Genomic DNA, 22,807 nt, shown 5'->3' with positions numbered 1-22,807 from the left:
GGACGGTGGGACCGGGAGACCGGGGGATCAGGAGACCGTGGGACAGGGGGACGAGGGCAACGGGGGATGGGGGAACTGGGGACTGCGTAACCGGGGGACCGTGAGACTGGGGGACTGGGGGACAGGGGGACCGGAAGACCGAGGAACCGGGAGACCGGGGTCGTGGGTCGGGGGGGCCGGGAGAACGGGGGACCGGGAGACCGGGGGACCAGGGGACCGGGAGACCAGGGACAGGGGACGGAGGACGGGGGGAACGGGGACGGGGAGACCAGGGCCAGGGGACCAGGGGACAGGGGACTGGGGACGTGGAGAGGGGGGGACAGGGAGGTGGACGGGGAGACTGGGGACGGGGGACGGGAGACGGGGGACCGGGAGACCGGGGGATGGGGGGACCGGGAGACCGGGGGACCTGGAGAACGGGGGACGGAGGGATGGGGGGACCGTGGGACCTGGAGACCGGGGGACCGGGGGACCGGGAGACTTTGGGACAGGGGGACAGGGGGACGGGGAGCCCGGGGGATGGGAGGATGAGGGGACCGGGAGACTGGGGGACCGGGAGACCGGAGGACCAGGAGACTGGGGGACAGGGGCACGGAGAGACCTGGAGACCGGGGGACCAGGGGACCGGGAGACTTTGGGACAGGGGGACAGGGGGACGGGGAGCCCGGGGGACGGGAGGATGAGGGGACCGGGAGACTGGGGGACCGGGAGACCGGAGGACCAGGAGACTGGGGGACAGGGGGACGGGGAGACCTGGAGACCGGGGGACCGGGGACAGGGAGACCGGGGGAAGGAGGGACGGGGAGATGGGGAGACTGGGGAATCGGGAGATCGGGGTACGGGGGGACGGGGGGTCCTGGGGATGGGGGGACCGGGGGACCGAAAGACCGGGGGACGGGGGGGATGGGAGGATGGTGGCAAGGGGGTAACTGGGAGACCGCGGGACAGGGGGACGGGGGGACTGGAAGACCGAGGAACCCGGAGACCTGGAGACGGGAGGACGGGGGTCCGGGGAGACCGGGGACGGGGAGACGGGGGACGGGGGACGGGGACAGGAGGGGGGGGAGACCGGGGATGGGGGAGGGGGACCCGGAGACCGGGGGACGGGGGGACTGTGGGAACGGGAGACCAGGGGACTGGGAGACCAGGGTAGAGGGGGAAGGGGGTATGGGGGGACCAGAGGACCGGGAGATCGGTGGACGGAGGAGGGACCGGGACAGGGGACGGGCGTGGGGACCGGGGGACTGGGGACAGGGAGACTGAGAGGGGGACGGGGGAAGGGGACTGGGAGACCCGGGGAAGGGACAGGGGACGGGAGACCAGGGACGGGGACGGGGAGGGGGACGGGACAGGGGACGGGACGGGGAGACGGGGGATGGGGGGGACCGGGAGACCGGGGGACGGGGGGACGGGGGACCGGAAGACTGAGGAACCGGGAGACCGGGGGATGGGGGGACGGGGGGACCCGGAGACCGGGGGACGGGGGGACTGTGGGAACGGGTGACCAGGGGACTGGGGAGACCAGGGAGACCGGGGATGGGGGACGGGACAGGAGACGGGGGCCAGGGGACGGGGGGCGGGGGACAGGGACGGGGGACGGGGGACCGAGACCGTGGGGACGGGGGATGGGGGAGGGGACAGGGGACGGGGGACGGGGGACCAGAGAGGGGGCCAGGGGACTGGGGACCGGGACTGAGGAACCGGAGACTGGGGGACTGGGGGACTGGGGACTGGGGACGGGACACCAGGGGACTGGGGACCAGGGGAAGGGGGATGGGGGACTGGAGGACCAGGAGATCGGGGGACTGGGGACAGGGACCAGGAGACAGGGGGATGGGGGGACGTGGCGGGGGACAGGGAGACTGGAGACCGGGGACGGGGGAAGGGGGACGGGATGGGGACCAGGGGACGGAGACAGGGGACGGGGGGATGGGGGACGGGACTGGGGTGGGGACGGGGGACGGGGACGGGGACCATGGACCGGGGACGGCAGGGGACGGGACGGGGGACCCGAAGGGGACCGGGGACAGGGGATGGGGAACGGGGGACGGGGACCAGGAGACGGGACAGGGGGATGGGGGACCGGGAGATGGGGACGGGGGACGGGGGACGGGGGACCAGGAGACGGGACGGGGGACGGGGGACGGGGGACAGGGGACGAGACCGGGGACAGGGGGATGGGGACCAGGGACAGGAGACGGGGAGACAGAGACGGGGGGGACGGGGGACTGGAGACCGGGGAACGGAGACGGGGATTGGGGATGGGGGACGGGAGAGGGACAGGAGACCGGGGACAGGGGACGGGGACCAGTGTGGGGGCCATGGGGACCAGACAGAATGGGGAGGGGACTGGACCAGGGGGAGAGGGGACTGGGAATGTGGGGGACAGGGGACGGGGACAGGGGAGACGGGACGGGGACCTGGGGACGGGGACACGGGACGTGACGGGGGACTGGACGGGACACTGGGGACCCATCATCAGGGGAAGGGAACCGATTGACGGCTGGGGACCAGGAGACCGGGGACGGGAGACCAGAGGACCAGGAGACGGGGGGACAGGGGATGGGGGACCTGGAGACGGGTGGGGGACTGGGAGAGGGACAGGACGGGGACAGGGGACTGGGGACGGGAGACTGGGAAGGGACGGGGACTGGAGACGGGGGACGGGGGAGGGGACCTGGGGACCAGGGCTGGGGGACGGGAGACCAGGGACAGGAGACCAGGACACGGGGGCGGGGGGGAAGGGGGGACGTGAGACCGGGGAACCAGGGGACCGGGGGATGGGGGAGACCGGGGGACGGGGGACGGGGAGACGGGGGGGGACCGGAGACCGGGGACGGGGGGACGGGGACAGGGGGAGGACGGGAGACTGGGGAAGGGGACGGGGACAGGAGGGGACCGGGGATGGGGACTGGGGGACGGGGACGGGGACAGGGGACCAGACGATGGGGACAGGGAGACGGGGGAGGGACGAGACGGGGATGGGGGACAGGGGACCGGGGACGGGATATTGGGGACAGGGGACGGGGACTGGGGACTGGGGGACGGGAGACCTGGGGATGGGGGGACGGGGGGACAGGGGGACCTGGAGACAGGGAAGGGGGGGGGGAGATCGGGGACGGGGACGGGGACCAGGAGACCAGGGGATGGGGACGGGGAGGGACGGGGACCGGGTGACCGGAAGACTGGGGGATGGAGGGATGGGGGGAACAGGAGACCGGGGTACCAGGAAACCGGGAGACCGGGGGATGGGAGGACGGGGGGACCGGGAGACCGGGAGACCGGTAGACCAGGGGACCAGGAGACTGGGGGACAGGGGAACGGGGGACCTGGAGACCGGGGGACCGGGGGACCAGGAGACCAGTGGATGGTGGGACAGGGGGACGGTGGGACCAGGGACAGGGAGACCAGGGGACGGGGGAACGGGGTGACCGGGAGACCGTGGGACCGGGGCACGAGGGGACGGGGGGACCGGGGCACCGGGGGACCGGGAGACGGGGGACGGAGGGACTGGAGGACCGGGAGACAGGAGACAGGGGACCGGGGACGGGGGACCGGGCCAGTGGGGAGGGGGAACAGGGGAGATCGGGGACCGGGGGGGGGACAGGGACGGGGACCAGGGGAGGGGGAGGGGTGGGACAGGGACCAGTAGACTGGGGGACAGGGACCCAGGAGATGCCAGGACGGGGGGGACAGGGGACCGGGGGGACGGGAGACGGGGACGGGGGAGGGGACGGGGGATGGGACAGGGGACGGGGGATGGATGGGGACCAGCAGACCAGGGGACGGGTGGACGGGATGACGGTGGGACCGGGGGTTCTGGGAGACCGGGGGACGGGGGGACGGGGGGACTGGGAGACTGAGGTACTGGGAGACGGGTGGACGGATGGACGGTTGGGCTGGGAGACGGTGGGACCGGGCGACCGGGATATGGGGGGATGGGGCGACCAGCAGACCGGGGGACCGGGGGACGTGGGGACGGGGGGAACGGGTGACGGGGACGGGGGGACGGGGGACGGGAGACCTTGGGACAGGGGACGGACGAGAGGGGACGGGGGACCAGTAGACTGGGGGACTGGAAGGAGGGGAGACCGGGGAGACGGGGGACAGGGGGACGGGGGACGGGGAGACGGGGGACCTGGGGAAGGGACAGGGGACGGGGACTGGGGACCGGGGAGACTGGGGGAGGGGGACGGGGGACGGGGGACCAGGGGACGGTGGATGGGGGACGGGACGGGGACCGGGGACTGGGGGACGGGGGCGTGGGGACAGGGGACAGGGGGTGCCCAGGGGACAGGGGACGGGGACAGGGGACTGGGGGGGGGGAGGACCAGGGATGGGGGGACTCGGGGGGGATGGGGGACCGGGAGACAGGGACTGGGGAACAGGGGGAGGGGACCGAGGACGTGGGGACGGATCCAGGGGGAGGGACCAGGAGGACGGGGACGGGGGACGGGGACGGGGACCAGGAAATGGGGACAGGGGACGGGGGACTGGGGAAGGGGGACAGAGACGGGGAATGGGGGACGGGGGACTGGGAGGCGGGGATGGGACACGGGGGATGGGGGACGGGGGGACGGGGGACGGGGGACGGGGGACCGGGGACAGAGGGACTGGGGGACGGGGGGGACTGGGGACGGGGGATGGGGGAAGGGACGGGGATGAAGGGACTGGGAGATGGGGGACGGGGGACGGGGACAGGATGGGGACCTGGGGGACTGGGGACTGGGGACGGGGACAGGGGACAGAGATGGGGACGGGGACTGGGGGACTGGGGAGGGGACGGGGATGGGGGGACCTGGGGACTGGGGACGGGACGGGGGAAGGGGGGACGGGAGATGGGTGAAAGGGGGGGGACGGGACAGGGGGGACGGGAGGACGGGGGGGGGGACCTGGGGACGGGAGATGGGGACCCGGAGGACTGGGCTGGGACGGGGGACAGGGAGACGTGGACGGGGGACAGGGAGACGGGGGAGGGGACGGGGATGGGGGACCAGGGGAGGGGACGGAGGGACAGGGGACTGGGGACAGGGGGACGGGGAATGGGAGAAAGGAGACCTGGGGGACGCCGATGGGGACAGGGGGGGACCAGATGGGGACTGGGACGGGGACTGGGGGAGGGGGGGAGACCGGGGGACAGGACCGGGGGACTGGGGACGGGGGACGGGACCTGGGGACCGTGGGAAGGGGGACCATGGGACAGGGGGACGGATGGATGGGTGCAGGGGACCTGGAGAGGGGGACAGGGAGACGGGGGATGGGGGACGGGGGGGACCTGGGGACGGAGACCTGGGGACGGGATAGGGAGACGGGGGACGAGTGGACGGGGGAAGGGACCGATCGGGGACTGGGGGACCAGGGGACTGGGGGACGGGGACGGGAACAGGGGTAGGGGGGGACGGGGGACGGGGGGACAGGGGACTGGGGACTGGGGACTGGGGGGACAGGGGATGGGGGACAGGGGACGGGGAGACGGGATGGGGACAGAGACGGTGGATGGGGGGACCTGGGGGACCAGGAGACGGGGATGGGGGACAGGGGGACCAGGAGATGGGGCGACTGGGGGACGGGGACAGGGGACTGGGGGACAGGGGACGGGAGACGGGGGACTGGGGACCAGGGGACATGGGGGACGGGGACGGGGACCAGGGGACTGGGGGCGGGGGGACAGGGGGGGGGGACCAGGAGACGGACGGTGGAGGGGGGACCTGGACGGAGGACGGGGGACGGGGACGGGGACCTGGAACAGAGACGGGGGACCGGGACGGGGGATGGGATGGGGACCGGGAGGATGGGAGAACCGGGGACGGGGGACGGGAGACTGGGGGATGGGGGACGGGGAAGGGGGACCGGGGGACAGGGGGAATGGGGGACAGGGGGCGGGGGACGGGAGACCCGGGGAATGGGGGACGGGGACCGGGTGGACGGGGACCGGGAGACTGGGGACCGACTGGGACGGGGATGGGGCCAGGGAAGGGGGACCAGGGGACAGGGGACCGGGAGGGAGACGGGGACGGGAGGCCAGGGGACGGGGACCGGGAGACTGGGGGATGGGGATGGGGGACGGAGACAGGGGACGGGGGACAGGGGATGGGGGACCTGGGGACGGGGGGACGGGGGGATGGGGGCGGGGGATGGAGGAGACGGGGACTGGGGGACGGGGACGGGGACGGGGGACGGGGACGGAGGGACCGGGGACAGGGGACTGGGGGACCGGGGAAAGGGAGCAGGGAAGGGACCAGGGGGACGTGGGGACGTGGGATCTGGGGACAAGGGACGGGAGTTGGGGACAGGGACGGACCGGTGGGATGGGCCCAGGGGACTAGGGGATCAGGGGATGGGGGACCGGGGGACGGGGACAGGGGACAGGAATGGGGACGGAGATGGATGGGGGGGACGGGGGACTGGAGTGGGGACCCAGGGACGGGGGACTGGGACATTGGGGACTGGGGCGGGGACTGGGGGACCAGGGCGGGGGATGGGGGACGGGGATGGAGACGGGGAGGGACCGGGGACAGGGGGACAGGGGATGGGGTAATGGGAAATGGGGGACGTGATGGGGGACGTGGGACAGGGGACAGATGGACGGGAGATGGGGGGCGGGGACCGGGGCGGGACCCAGGCGGGGACGGGGACAGGGGGACTGGGACCAGGGGACTGGGGGCGAGGGGACTGGACTGACCTGGGTGACCTGGATACGGGGATACGGGGGGACGGGGGGACTGGGAGATGGGGGAAAGTGGGGACAGGGTGGACCAGGAGACAGGGGGAATGGGGGACGGGAGGAAGGGGGAACGGGGGGACCTGGGGGACCGGGAGACGGGGGACCGGGAGACGGGGGACTGGGAGACAGGGGACGGGGAACCGGGAGACGGGGGCTGGGAGACAGGGGACAGGGAGATGTGAGACCTGGGGGACTGGGAACCAGGGGACGGGGATCGGGGGACGGGGGACGGGGGACGGGGGGAGGGATGGGGACTGGGGGACAGGGGACAGGGGGAACAGGGGAAGGGAGACCTGGGGACAGACAAGGGACGGGGGACCAGGGGGACGGGGGACGGGGACGGGGATGGGGGACAGGGGACCGGGACAGGAACCGGGTGATGGGGGACGGGGATGGGAGGGGGACGGGGGCCCGGGGATGGGGGATCGGGAAGGGTGACGAAATGGGGACTGGGGGACGGGGAGCAACGGGGGACAGGGCAGGGAGCAGGGGGACCACAGTGGACCAGGGGATGGGAGGCAGGGATGGGGTCGGGGGGATATGGGGACGGGGGACAGGAGACAGGGCAGTGGACCGGGGGACGGACAGGGGACCTGGGGATCAGGGACTGGGGGATGGGGGGCCTGGGGGACGGGAGAAGAGGGGACGGGGGACCGGGGGACTGGGAGGACAGGGGACTGGGGAACCGGGGACCTGGGACGGGGATGGGGACGGTGGGGGGGATGGGCAGACCGGGGGACGGGGGGACCAGGAGACGAGGTCACCGGTGTACCAGAGGACCAGGAGATGGAGGACCGGGGGATGGGGGGACGGGGGACCGGGGGATGCCAGACCGGGTGGACGCGAGGATGGGGGGATTGGGGGATGTGGGGACCGGGAGGAAGGGTGGACCGGGGAGGTGGGTGGACGGGGGGGGGGCGGGGACAGGGACGGGATGGGGGACGGGGGACTGGGACGGGGACCTCACTGGGGACGGAACAGGGGACCGGGAGACTGGGAACAGCGAACAGGGGGACGGGATGGGAGACCAGGGGACAGGGGCACCGGGGACAGGGGACAGGAAAGGGGACCGGGGACAGGGGACGGACCAGGGGATGGTGGGAATGGGGACAGGTGGACGGCGGACGGGAGATCGGGGACGGAGGGCAGGGGGCACCGAGGACAGGGGGACTGGGGACCAAGGGCGGGGGGACCTGGGGATGGGGGACGGAGGACTGGGACGGGGGACCCGGAGATGGGGGATCGGGGAAGGGGGACGGAGACAGGTGGACAGGGGACCGGGACTGGGACGGGGACGGAGACGGGGACTGGAGACTGGGGGACGGGGGACGGGGAACGGAGGTCGGGGACTGGACACAAGATGGGAGACATGGGATGGGGGACCTGGAGACGGGCACTGGGAGCGGAGAGACGGGGACCAGGATCTGGACGGGGATGGGGGACCGGGGTTGGAACTGGGGTCTGGGGTCCGGAGGAGGAACAGTGGGACGGGGGGAATGGGGGATGGGTGGACCAGAGGAACGGGGGACCGGGGGACAGGGGGACCAGGGGACGGGGGACCGGGAGATGGGGGACCGGAGACGGGGGACCGGTGGACGTTGTGACCAGGGGAAGGGGGGGACTGGGGGACAGGGGACCGGGGCCCTAAGAGACTTCCGCGCCTAAATATGCACCTCTCTGTCAGCAAAACCTGAACACTGACCCATCACTCACCCTCACTGTAACCAACATACCAAACTTTTACTTCCCTAACGCTGATCAAGTTTCAAATACTGATCCGAACCTACTTGGCTGTTATCCGAAAGTCTACACTGCCCAAACCCTCACCGTCATTTTAACTAACACACCAACCCTGTTCACCCTCGGGTTAATCGAGTTCCTAAGCCTCAACCGACCATTAACCTGTACCTGGATATAGGCAGTAGCCGAACACGCTCCCATCCCTCCAACTGACACTAACCAACATTCAATCATTTCCCATACCCTCCAGGTAACCGTGGCCCTAATTGTGTTCCTAGTTTAGACGAAAACAAGGCTGTAAATAAAAGGCGAATACTGTCCCATTTCTCTCCCTCACCCTATCCATCATACCAACGTTTAAGTTCCATCACAGTTACTGCGGTTCAAAAACTGTTCCGAAACTAAATGTATACCTGGTTGTAGGCAACATCCGAACAAGTTCCATTCCTCACCCTCAACTAAACCAAACAATGAACCTTTTCCCTACCCTCGCGGTAACGAGGCTCTAACACTCTTCCGACCTAAGCGTATACTTGGCTGTTATCTAAACCTGTCAACCTCTCACTTTAACACCAACATTGTCTCACCCTTGGGCTAACCTAGGCCTAACACTCGAACCTTAATGTACCTGTCTGAAGGCAGTAGCGAACCCTGTCCGTTCCCCAATCCTCACACTAACCAACATAAAATCCTTTCCCATACCCTCCAGCTAACAGTGATCCTAACAGTGTTCTGAACCTAAGCGTACACCTGGTGTAAGCAGAACCCGAACACTGACCCATCCCTCACCCTCACCCTAACCAACATACCAACTTTAACTTCCGTGGGGAACGTGGCTCAAACACTGCTCCGAACCTAAATGTATACCTGGCTGTAGGCAGCAGAACACAGTTCCATCCCTCACCTCATATCAACATACCAACCGCCCTACCTCGAGGAGGCTCTAACTCTTCACACCTAAACATATACTTGGCTGTTATCCAACTGCCTGTCAACCTCACTCTCACAAACACTCACCACACTGTCTACCTGGCTAACCTAACACTCACCCGAACATTAATGTACCTGTCTGAAGGCAGTAGCTGAAACCCCGTCCTCAGCCTCACACTAACCAACATCAATCCTTTCCCATACCCTCCAGCTAATAGTGGCCTAACAGTGGGCTAACCTAGCGTCTGGCTGTAAGCAGAAGCAGCCATCCCCTCACCCCCAAACCAACATACCAACTTTAACTTCCTCATGAACTCAAACACTGCTCCGAACTGTATACCTGGCTGTACAGCTGACACAGTTCCATCCCTCACCCTCAACATATCAACACCAACCCTTCCCTACCTGGGTAACCGGCTCTCCTCTTCGACCTAAACGCTGGCTGTTTCCAAACCTACAATGTCAAACCCTCACCCTCACTGTAACTAACACACCAACACTCCTCTCCACTCAACCGGCCCTAACACTGAACTAATGTATACTGGCTGCAGGCAGTAGCTGAAACATGTCCCATCCCTCAGCCTCACACTAATAACATTCAATCCTTTCCCTAACCTCCCGCTAACCGTGGCCTAGTCTTCCGAGTAAACGTGCACCTGGCTGTAAGCAGAACCTGAACACTGTCCCATCACTCACCCTCACTAACCAACATACCAACTTTAACTACCCTCACGCTGACCAAGGTTTAAATACTGCTCCACCTACTTGGCTGTTATCGAAACCTACACTGTCCAAACCCTCACACTTTAACACACACCAACCCTGTTCACCCTCGGGCTAACCGAGTTCTAACCCTCACCGAACCTTAATGTATACCTGGATACAGGCAGTAGCCACTCTCCCATCCCTCAGACTGACACTAACCAACATTCAATCCTTTCCCTACCTCCAGCTAACTAAGTGTTCGAGTTTAGCGTACACAAGGCTGTAAGTAAAGCGAACCCTGTCCCATTTCTCACCCTCACCCTAACCATCACCAACCAACTTTAACTTCCTCACGGTTACTGATGCTCAAACACTGTCCAAACCTAAATGGTTGTAGGCAGCATCCGAACAGTTCCATTCCTCACCCTCAACTAAACCAACATACCCCTACCTTCCCTGGTAACCGAATCTAACACTCTTCGACCTAAACGTATACTTGGCTGTTTATCCCAAAACTCAGCCTGTCCGAACCTCACTCTCACTTTAACACACCCTATCTCACCCTTGGGCTAACCTCGGCACTAACACTGACCCGAACCTTAATGTACCTGTCTGAAGGCAGTAGCTGAAACCTGTCCCATGCCTCCTCACACTAACCAACAATCCTTTCCCATACCTCCAGCTAGTAGTGGACTAAAATGTTCCAAACTAAGCACACCTGGTTGTAAGCAGAACCTGAACACTGACCCATCACTCACCCTCACCCTAACCAACATACCAAACTTTAACTTCCTCATGACTAAATTTCTGCTCCGAACCTACCTGGCTGTTATCAACTACACTGTCCAAACCCTCACCTCATTTAACACACCAACCCTGTTCACCCTCGTTAACCGAGTTCCTAACCCTCAACGAACAACTGTATACCTGGATACAGGCAGTAGCGAACACTCTCCCATCCTCAGACTGACACTAACCAACATTCAATCCTTTCCCTACCCTCCAGGTAACCGTGGCCCTAACAGTGTTCCGAGTTTAGGGTACACAGGCTGTAATAAGCAAACCTGTCCCATTTCTCACCCTGGGGGACCCTAACCACCATACCAACCTTTAAGTTTCCTGGGGGATGGGGACAGGAAGGAACCGGGAGATGGGGGACCTGGTTGTAGACGGGAACAGAGTTCGGGACTCACGGGGACCTCAACTAAACCAAACCAGGGACGAGACTGGGAACCTCCGGGGGGACCGGGGCTGGGAGACCAGGGACGGGGGGACCGGGCTACAGGGGGACGGGGAAAGGGGACCGGGGAAGGGTAGGGGACCCTGGGACCTCCAGCTGGTGGACATGACAGGTTCCGGACCTAAACGGGGGACCTGATAAGCAGAACCCGAGGACGGGGGGGACCGGGGAACGGAGGAACGGGGGACTGGGGGACCAAGGACAGGACCGGGGGCTGAGGAACTGGCCCTACCAGATGGGGATCGAGTAGACCAGAAGCTGTGGACAGGGGACCCAGGACTGGGAGACGGGGACTAGATGGGGACTGGCTGGACGGGGACACCGAACAAGGTCCGGGGACCACACGGAAACCGGGAGATGGAGACTCGGGATGGGGACCTGGAGACGGGCTGTTATCGAACCTGCCTGTCCAAACCCTCACCTCACTTTAACACACACCAACCCTGTCTCACCTGGGAACGGAGAGAACGGGGACCAGGATAATGTATAGGGGGATGAGGGTACCGGGGGTTGTAGGACTGGGTCTCACCCTCAGAGGAACAACATATGAATGGGGATGGGTACCAGAGTAACGAGGGACTAACACTCTTCGACCCTAGATGGGGACCGGAGACTGAACCTGTATACCTGTCTGAAGGGGGACTGACAGGGGACCGGGGACCTAAGAGACTTCCTTTAAATATGCACCTCTGTCAGCAAACCTGAACACTGACCCATCACTCACCCACCCTGTAACATACCAAACTTTTACTTCCGTAACGCTGATCAAGTTTCAAATACTGATCCGAACCTTAGGCAGCAGCCGAACACAGTTCCATCCTCTCCTCAACATATCAACCTACCAACCTTTCCCTACCTGGCTAACCGAGGCTCTAACACTCTTCCATCCTAAACACACTTGGCTGTTATCCAAAGTCTACACTGCCTGAACCCTCACCGTCATTTTAACTAACACAACACTGTCTCACCCTCAACCAGTTCCTAACTCAACCGACCATTAACCTGTACCTGGATATAGGCAGTAGCCGAACACGCTCCCATCCCTCCAACTGACACTAACCAACATTCAATCATTTCCCATACCCTCCAGGTAACCGTGGCCCTAATTGTGTTCCTAGTTTAGACGAAAACAAGGCTGTAAATAAAAGGCGAATACTGTCCCATTTCTCTCCCTCACCCTATCCATCATACCAACGTTTAAGTTCCATCACAGTTACTGCGGTTCAAAAACTGTTCCGAAACTAAATGTATACCTGGTTGTAGGCAACATCCGAACAAGGTTCCATTCCTCACCCTCAAGTAAACAAACAAGTGAACCTTTCCCTACCCTCCCGGTAACTGAGGCTATAACACTCTTCCGACCCTAAACGTATACTTGTCTGGTATACGAAACTGCCTGTCGGAATCCTCAATCTCACTTTAACACACACCAAAATTGTCTCACCCTGGGTCTAACCTAGGCGCGAACTCTCACCGGGACCTTAATGTAAACCTGTCTGAAGGCAGTAGCCGAACCCTGTCCGTTCCCCAATCCTCACACTAACCAACATAAAATCCTTTCCCATACCCTCCAGCTAACAGTGATCCTAACAGTGTTCCGAACCTAAACGTACACCTGGTTGTAAGCAGAACCCGAACACTGTCATCCCACCTCACCCTAACCAACATACCAACTTTAACTTCCTCATGAACGTGGCTCAAACACTGCTCCGAACCTAAATGTATACCTGGCTGTAGGCAGCAAAGAACACAGTTCCATCCCTCACCCTCTCAACTATCAACATACCAACCTTTCCCTACCTCGAACCGACTCTAACTCTCACACCTAAACATACTGGCTGTTTATAAACCTGCACCAACCCTCACTCACTTTAACACACACCAACACTGTCTCACCCTGGCTAACTTAACACACCCGAACTAATGTATACCTGTCTGGGCAGTAGCTGAAACCTGTCCCTTCCCAGCCTCACTCACCAACCAACCTTTCCCATAACCTCCCGCTAACCGTGGATAAGAGTCTTCGAGCCTAAACGTGCAACCTGGCTAAGCAGAACCTGAACACTGTCCCATCACTCACCCTCACCTAACCAACATACCACCTTTAACTTCCCTCGCTGACCAAGTTTAAAACTGCTCCAGCTACTTGGCTGTTATCCAAAACTCTACACTGTCCAAACCCTCACCGTCACTTTAACTACACACCAACCCTGTTCACCTTGGGTTAACCGAGTTCCTAACCCTCAACGAACATTAACGTAACCTGGATAGGCAGTAGCCGAACACTCTCCCATCCTCAGACTGACACTAATTCAATCCTTTCCCATACCCTCCAGGTAACCGTGGCCCTACAGTGTTCGAGTCTAGAGTACACAAGGCTGTAATAAAAGGCAACCTGTCCCATCTCTCCTCACCCTCCACCAACCTTTAAGTTCCCTCACGGTTACTGCGGCTCAAACACTGTTCGAACCTAAATGTATACCTGGTTGTAGGCAGCAGAACAAGTTCCATTCCTCACCTCAACTAAACCAACATATGAACCAACCTTTCCCTACCCTCGCGGTAACCGTGGCTCTAACACTCTCGACCCTAAACATATACTTGGCTTTTATACAAACTCTGCCTGTCTGAACACTCACTCTCACTTTAACACACACCACTGTCTCACCTCACTCCTAACACTCCGAACTTAAAGTACACCTCTGAAGGCAGTAGCGAACCTGTCCTCCCTAATCCTCACACTAACAAACATCCTTTCCCATACCCTCCAGCTAATAGTGGTCCTAACAGTGTAACCTAAACGTACACTTGTAAGCAGAACCGAACACTGACCCATCCCTCACCTCACCCAACCAACATACCAACTTTAACTTCCTCAACGTGCTCAAACACTGCTCCGAACTAAATGTATTCCTGGCTGTAGGCAGCAACACAGTTCCATCCTCACCCTCAACATATCAACCTACCAACCATTTCCCTGGACCTGAACGGCTCACACTCTTCCGATCCTAAACGTATACTTGGTTTTACACCTGCAACAATGTCTGAACCCTCACCTCACTGTAAGCTAACACACCAACACTCTCTCACTCGCTAACGAGGCACTAACACTGACCGAACGTAATGTATACCTGGCTGCAGGCAGTAGCTGAAACATGTCCCATCCCTCAGCCTCACACTAACCAACATTCAATCCTTTCCCATAACCTCCCGCTAACCGTGGACCTAAGAGTCTTCCGAGCCAAAACGTGCACCTGGCTGTAAGCAGAACCTGAACACTGTCCCATCACTCACCCTCACCCAACCAACATACCAAACTTTAACTACCTCACGCTGACCAAGGTTTAAATACTGCTCCGAACCTACCTGGCTGTTATCAGAAACCCTACACTGTCCAAACACTCACCTTCACTTTAACTATCACACCAACCCTGTACACCCTAGGGTTAACCGAGTTCCTGACCCTCACCAGTACCTTAATGTATACCTGGATACAGGCAATAGCCGAACACTCTCCCATCCCTCAGACTGACACCAACCACCATTCAATCCTTTCCTATACCCTCCAGCTAACCGTGGTCCTAAGAATGTTCCGAGTTTAGACGTACACAAGGCTGTAAGTAAAAGGCGAACCCTGTCTCATTTCTCACCCTCACCCTAACCATCATACCAACCTTTAAGTTACCTCAAGGTTACTGAGGCTCAAACTCTGTCCAAACCTCAATGGTTGTAGGCAACATCCGAACAAGTTCCATTCCTCACCCTCAACTAAACCAACATAGAACCTTTTCCTACCTGTAACCGAGTTTCTAACACTCTTCCTCCTAAACGATACTTGGCTTTTACAAAACTCAGCCCTGTCCGAACCCTCACTCACTTTAACACACCAACCCTGTCTCACCTTGGGCTAACCTCACTAACACTGACCCGAACCTTAATGTATACCTGTCTGAAGGCAGTAGCCTGTCCTATCCTCACACTAACCAACATACAATCCTTTCCCATACCTCCAGCTAGTAGTGATCTAATGTTCCAAACCTAAACGTACACCTGGTTGTAAGCAGAACCGAACACTCACCCTCACCCTAACAAACATACCAAACTTTAACTTCCCTCACGCTGGCTAAGGTTTAAATACTGCTCCGAACCTACCTGGCTGTTATCAGAAACCGTACACTGTCCAAACCCTCACCTTCACTTTAACTATCACTCCAACCGTGTACACCCTAGGGTTAACCGAGTTCCTGACCCTCAGCAGTACCTTAATGTATACCTGGATACAGGCAATAGCCGAACACTCTCCCATCCCTCAGACTGACACCAACCACCATTCAATCCTTTCCTATACTCTCCAGCTAACCGTGGTCCTAAGAATGTTCCGAGTTTAGACGTACACAAGGCTGTAAGTAAACAAACCAGTCCCATTTCACCCTCACCTAACCAACATACCAACCTTTAACTTCCCTCACGTTACTGGCTCAAACACTGTCCGAACCTAAATGTATACCTGGTTGTAGGCAACATCCGAACAAGGATCCATTCCTCACCCTCAACTAAACCAACATATGAACCTTTCCTACCCTCGTAACCGAGGCTCTAACACGATAAACGTATACTGGTACAAACTCGCTGTCAACCTCACTCACTTTAACACACACCAACCCTGTCTCACCCTGGCTAACCTAGGCGCTAACACTCGAACCTTAATGTATACCTGTCTGAAGGCAGTAGCGAACCTGTCCCTCCTAATCCTCACACTAACCATCACAATCCTTTCCCACACCAGCTAATAGTGATAACAGTGGTCCGAACCTAAACGTACACCTGGTTGTAAGCAGAACCTGAACACTGTCCCATCACCCCTAACCAACATACCAACCTTATACCTCACGCTGACCAAGTTTCAAATACACTCCGAAAACTTGGCTGTTATCTACTCTGTCCAAACACCCGTCACTATAACTAACACAACCTGTTCACCCTCGGGTTAACCGAGTTCCTAACCCTCACCAGAACCTAAATGTGGATACAGGCAGTAGCCAAACCTCTCCCATCCTCACTGACACTAACCAACATTCAATCCTTTCCCATACCTCCAGCTAACTGTGGCCCTAACAGTGTACCGAATACAACCTGTAGTAAGCGAACCCTGTCCCATTTCCTCACCCTAACCATCATACCAACCATTAAGTTGCCTCACGGTTACTGCAGCTCAAACACTGTTCCGAACATAAATGTATACCTGGTTGTAGCCAACATCCGAACAAGGTTCCATTCATCACCCTCAACTAAACCAACATATGAACTTTACCCTACCCTCGCGGTAACCGAGGATCTAACACTCATCGACCCTAACATATACTGGCTGTTATACGAACTGCCCTGTCCAACCCTCACTCTCACTTTAACACACACCAAACCTGTCTCACCCTTGGCTAACCTAGGCACTAGCACTGACCTGAAACTTAATGTATACCTGTCAGGCAGAACCCTGTCCCTTCCCAATCCTCACACTAACCAACATTCAATCCTTTCCCATACCCTCCAGCTAACCGTGGCCCTAACAGTGTTCCGAGTCTAGAGGTACACCTGTATAAAAAGCGAACCCTGTCCCATTTCACCCTCACCCTAACAATCATACCAACCTTTCCCTCACGGTTACTGGGTCAAACACTGTTCGAACCTAAATGTATACCTGGTTGTAGGCAACATCCGAACAAGTTCCATCCTCACCCTCAACTAAACCAACATATGAACTTTTCCTACCCGCGTAACGAGGCTCTAACACTCTTCGACCCTAAACGTATACTTGGCTGTTATCCAAACTCTGTGTCCTCCCTCACTCTCACTTTAACACACACCAACACTGTCTCACCTGGCTAACCTAGGCGCTAACACTCACCGAACCTTAATGTATACCTGTCTGAAGGCAGTAGCTGAACCCTGTCCCTTCCTAAACCTCACACTAACCAGCATACAATCCTTTCCCACACCTCCAGCTAATAGTGACCTAACAGTGGTCCGAACCTAAACGCACCTGGCTGTAAGCAGAACCTGAACACTGACCCATCCTCACCCTCACCCTAACCAACATACCAACTTTAAGTTCGTGGCTCAAACACACTGCTCCGACTGTACCCTGGCTGTAGGCAGCAGCGAACACAGTTCCATCCCTCTCAACATATCAAGCCTACCAACCTTTTCCCTACCCTGGCATAACCGTGACTCTAACACTCTTCCCATCCTAAATGTACACTTGGCGAACCCAATGTCTGAACCTCACCCACACTTTAACACACCAACATTCTCTCACACCTAACGAGGCACTAACACTGACCCGAATCATAAGTATACCTGGCTGCAGGCAGTAGCTCAAACTCCCCATCCATCAGCCTCACTAACCAACATTCAATCCTTTCCCATACCCTCCAGCTAACCGTGGCCCTAACAATGTTCGAGTTTAGACGCACAAGGCTGTGAGAAAAGGCGAACCCTGTCCCATTTCTCCTCACCCTAACCATCATACCAACCTTTAACTCTCACGGTTACTGCTCAAACACTGTCCAAACCTCAATGGTTATAGGCAACATCCGAACAAGGTTCCATTCCTCACCCTCAACTAAACCAACAATGAACCTTTTCCTACCGAGGCTCTAACACTCTTCCGACCCTAAACATATACTTGGCTGTTATCGAAACTCTGCCTGTCCAACCCTCACTCTCACTTTAACACAAACCAACCTGTCTCACCTTGGGCTAACCTAGCCTAACACTGACCTGAACCTTAATGGAAACCTGTCTGAAGGCAGTAGCGACCCTGTCCCTTCCCAATCCTCACACTAACCAACATTCAATCCTTTCCCATACCCTCCAGCTAACCGTGGCCCTAACAGTGTTCGAGTCTAGAGGTACACAACTGTATATAAAAGAACCCTGTCCCATTTCACCCTCACCTAACCAACATACCACTTTAAGTTCCCTCACGGTTACTGTGGCTCAAACACTGTTCGAACCTAAATGTATACCTGGTTGTAGGCAACATCCGAACAAGGTTCCATTCCTCACCCTCAACTAAACCAACCAACCTTTCCCTACCCTCGGTAACCGAGGCTCTAACACTCTTCGCACCCTAAACATATACTTGGCTGTTAACGAATCTCTGCCCTGCCCAACCCTCACTCTTTAACACACACCAACACTGTCTCACCCTTGGCTAACCTAGGCGCTAACTCTCCGAACCTTAATGTAAACCTGTCTGAAGGCAGTAGCTGAACCCTGTCCCATCCTCACACTAACCAACAAAATCCTTTCCCATACCCTCCAGCTAACCGTGTGATCCTAACAGTGTTCGAACCTAAACGTACACCTGGTTGTAAGCAGAACCCGAACACTGACCCATCCCTCACCTCACCCTAACCAACATACCACTTTAACTTCCTCTGACGTGGCTCAAACACTACTCCGAACCTAAATGTATACCTGGCTGTAGCAGCAGAACACAGTTCCGTCCCTCACCCTCGACATATCAAGCATACCAACCTTTTCCCTACCCTGGCGAGAACCGTGGCTCTAACTCTTTTCACACACTAAACGAATACTTGGCTTTTATACAAAGCTCTGCACTGTAAGAACCCTCACTCTCACTTTAACACACACCAACACTGTCTCACCCTGGGCTAACCTAGGCGCGAACACTTACCTGAAACTCAATGTATACCTGTCTGAAGGCCATAGCCGAACCCTGTCCCTTCCCTTAAGCCTTACGTCACCAACATACTAACCTTTCCCATAACCTCCCGCTAACCGTGGACCTAAGAGTCTTCTGAGCCTAAACGTGCAACTGGCTAAGAAGCAGAACATGGACACTGTCCCATCACTCCCCCTCCCGCTAACCAACATACCATCCTTTAATTCCCTCACGCTGACCAAGTTTCCAAAACTGCTCCGCAGCTACTTGGCTGTTATCCAAAACTCTACACTGTCCAAACCCTCACCGTCATTTTAACTGACACACCAACCCTGTTCACCATTGGGTTAACAGTTCCTGACCCTCAACCGAACATTAACGTGCACCTGGATACAGGTAGTAGCCGAACACTCTCCCATCCCTCAGACTGACACTAACCAACATTCAATACTTTCCTATACCATCCAGGTAACCGTGGCCCTACAGTGTTCCGAGTCTAGACGTACACAAGGCTGTATATAAAAGGCTTACCGTGTCCCATTTCTCTCCCTCACTCTAACCATTATACCAACCTTTAAGTTCCCTCACGGTTACTGCGGCGAAAACACGGTTCCGAACATAAATGTATACCTGGTTGTAGGCAACATGCGAACAAGGTTCCATTCCTCACCCTCAACTAAACCAACATATGAACCTTTCCCTACCCTCGCGGTAACCGAGGCGCTAACACTCTCCGCACCCTAAACGTATACTTGGCTGGTATACGAAACTCTGCCCTGTCCGAACACTCACTCTCACTTTAACACTCACCAACACTGTCTCGCCCTGGGCGCTAACACTCACCCGAACATTAAAGTACACCTCTCTGAAGGCAGTAGCCGAACCCCGTCCTTTCCCTAATCCTCACACTAACAAACATACAATCCTATCCCATACCCTCCAGCTAATAGTGGTCCTAACAGTGGGCCTAACCTAAACGTACACCCGGTTGTAAGCAGAACCCGAAAACTGACCCATCCCTCAACCTCACCCAAACCAACGTACCAACTTTAACTTCCGTCGGGGTAAACGTCGCTCAAACACTGCTCCGAGCCTAAATGTATTCCTGGCTGTAGGCAGCAGCCGAACACAGTTCCATCCCTCACCCTCAACATATCAAGCCTACCAACCATTTCCCTACCATGGAGATAAATCTGGCTCTCACACTCTTCCGATCCTAAACGTACACTTGGCTGTTTTCCAAACCCGTACAATGTCTGAACCCTCACCCTCACTGTAAGCTAACACACCAACACTCTCTCACACTCGCGCTAACCGAGGCACTAACACTGACCGAATCGTAATGTCTATCTGGCTGCAGGCAGTAGCTGAAACATGTCCCAACCCTCAGCCTCACACTAACCAACATTCAATCCTTTCCCATACCTCCCGCTAACCGTGGACCTAAGAGTCTTCCGAGCCTAAACGTGCACCTGGCTGTAAGCAGAACTTGAACACTGTCCCATCACTCACCCTCACCCTAACCAACATACCAAACTTTAACTACCCTCACGCTGACTAAGGTTTAAATACTGCTGCGAACCTAGCTGGCTGTTATCAGAAACACTACACTGTCCAAACCCTCACACTTTAACTATCACACCAACCCTGTTCACCCTCGGGTTAACCGAGTTCCTAACCCTCACCCAAACCTTAATGTATACCTGGATACAGGCAGTAGCCGAACACTCTCCCAACCCTCAGACTGACACTAACCAACATTCAATCCTTTCCCATACCCTCCAGCTAGCCGTGGCCCTAAGTGTTCGAGTAGACGTACACAAGGTGTAAGTAAATGGCGAACCCCATCTCATTTCTCACCCTCACCCTAACCATCATACCAACTTTTTACCTCACGGTTACTGATGCTCAAACACTGTCCAAACCTCAATGGTTGTAGGCAACATCCGAACAGGGTTGCATTCCTCACCCTCAACTAAACCAACATATGAACCTTTACCTGCACTCCCGGTAACCGAGTTTCTAACACTCTTTGCACCCTAAACGTATACTTGGCTTTTATACAAAACTCTGGCCTGTCCGATCCCTCACTCTCACTTTAACACACACCAACCCTGTCTCAACCTTGGGCTAACCACGGCGCTAACACTGACCCAAACTTTAATGTATACCTGTCTGAAGGCAGTAGCCGAACCCTGTCCGTTCCCTAATCCTCACACTAACCAGCATACAATCCTTTCCCATACCGTCCAGCTACTAGTGATCCTAACAATGTTCCAAACCTAAACGTACACCTGGTGGTAAGCACAATCCGAACACTGACCCATCCTTCACCCTCACCCTAACAAACATACCAAACTTTAACTTCCCTCACGCTGGCTAAGGTTTAAATACTGCTCCGAACCTACCTGGCTGTTATCAGAAACCCTACACTGTCCAAACCCTCACCTTCACTTTAACTATCACACCAACCCTGTTCACCCTCGGATTAACCGAGTTCCTAACCCTCAACAGAACCTTAATGTATACCTGGTACAGGCAGTAGCCGAACACCTCCCATCTCTCAGACTAACCAACATTCAATCCTTTCCCATACCCTCCAGCTAACCGTGGCCCTAACATTGTTCGAGTTTAGCGTACACACAGGCTGTAAGCAGAAGCACCCATCCCATTTCTCACCCTCACCTAACCAACATACCAACCTTTAAGTTCCTCACGGTTACTAAGGCTCAAACACTGTCCGAACCTAATGTATACCTGGTTGTAGGCAACATCCGAACAAGGATCCATTCCTCACCCTCAACTAAACCAACATATAACCTTTCCTACCCTTAACCGAGGCTCTAACACTCTTGACCTAAACGTATACTTGGGTATACTAAACTCCCTGTCCGAACCCTCACCTCACTACACCAACCCTGTCTCACCTTGGCTAACCTAGGCTAACACTCACCGAACCTTAATGTAAACCTGTCTGAAGGCAGTAGCGAACCCTGTCCATCTCCTCACACTAACCAGCACACAATCCTTTCCCACACCTCCAGCTAATGATGCTAACAGTGGTCCGAACCTAAACGTACACCTGGTTGTAAGCAGAACCTGAACACTGTCCCATCACCCTCACCCTAACCAACATACCAACCTTCATCTACCTTCACGCTGACCAAGTTTCAAATACAGCTCAAAACCTTGGCTGTTATCGAAACTCTGTCCAAACACCTCACCGTCACTTTAACTAACACCAACCCTGTTCACCTTAACCGAGTTCCTAACCCTCACCAGAACCTTAATGTATACCTGGATACAGGCAGTAGCCAAACACTCCCATTCCTCAGACTGACACTAACCAACATTCAATCCTTTCCCATACCCTCCAGTTAACGTGGCCCTAACAGTGTTCTAGAGATGTACACAAGCTGTGTAAAAGCAGAACCCTGTCCCATTTCTCACCTCACCCTAACCATCATACCAACCTTTAAGTTCCTCACGGTTTCTGTGGCAAACACTGTTCGAACCTAAATGTATACCTGGTTGTAGGCAACATCCGAACAAGGTTCCATTCCTCACCCTCAACTAAACCAACATATGAACTTTCCCTACCCTCGACGAGGCTCTAACACTCTTCCGACCCTAACATATACTGGCTGTTATACGAACTCTGCCCTGTCCAACTCACTCACTTTAACACACCAACCCTGTCTCACCCTTGGCTAACCTAGGCACTAGCACTGACCTGAAACTTAATGTATACCTGTCTGAAGGCAGTAGCCGAACCCTGTCC

This window comes from Rhinolophus sinicus, linkage group LG13 (assembly GCF_036562045.2).
Source record: "Rhinolophus sinicus isolate RSC01 linkage group LG13, ASM3656204v1, whole genome shotgun sequence".
NCBI lineage: Eukaryota > Metazoa > Chordata > Mammalia > Chiroptera > Rhinolophidae > Rhinolophus > Rhinolophus sinicus.
This window is presented reverse-complemented; position numbering follows the sequence as displayed.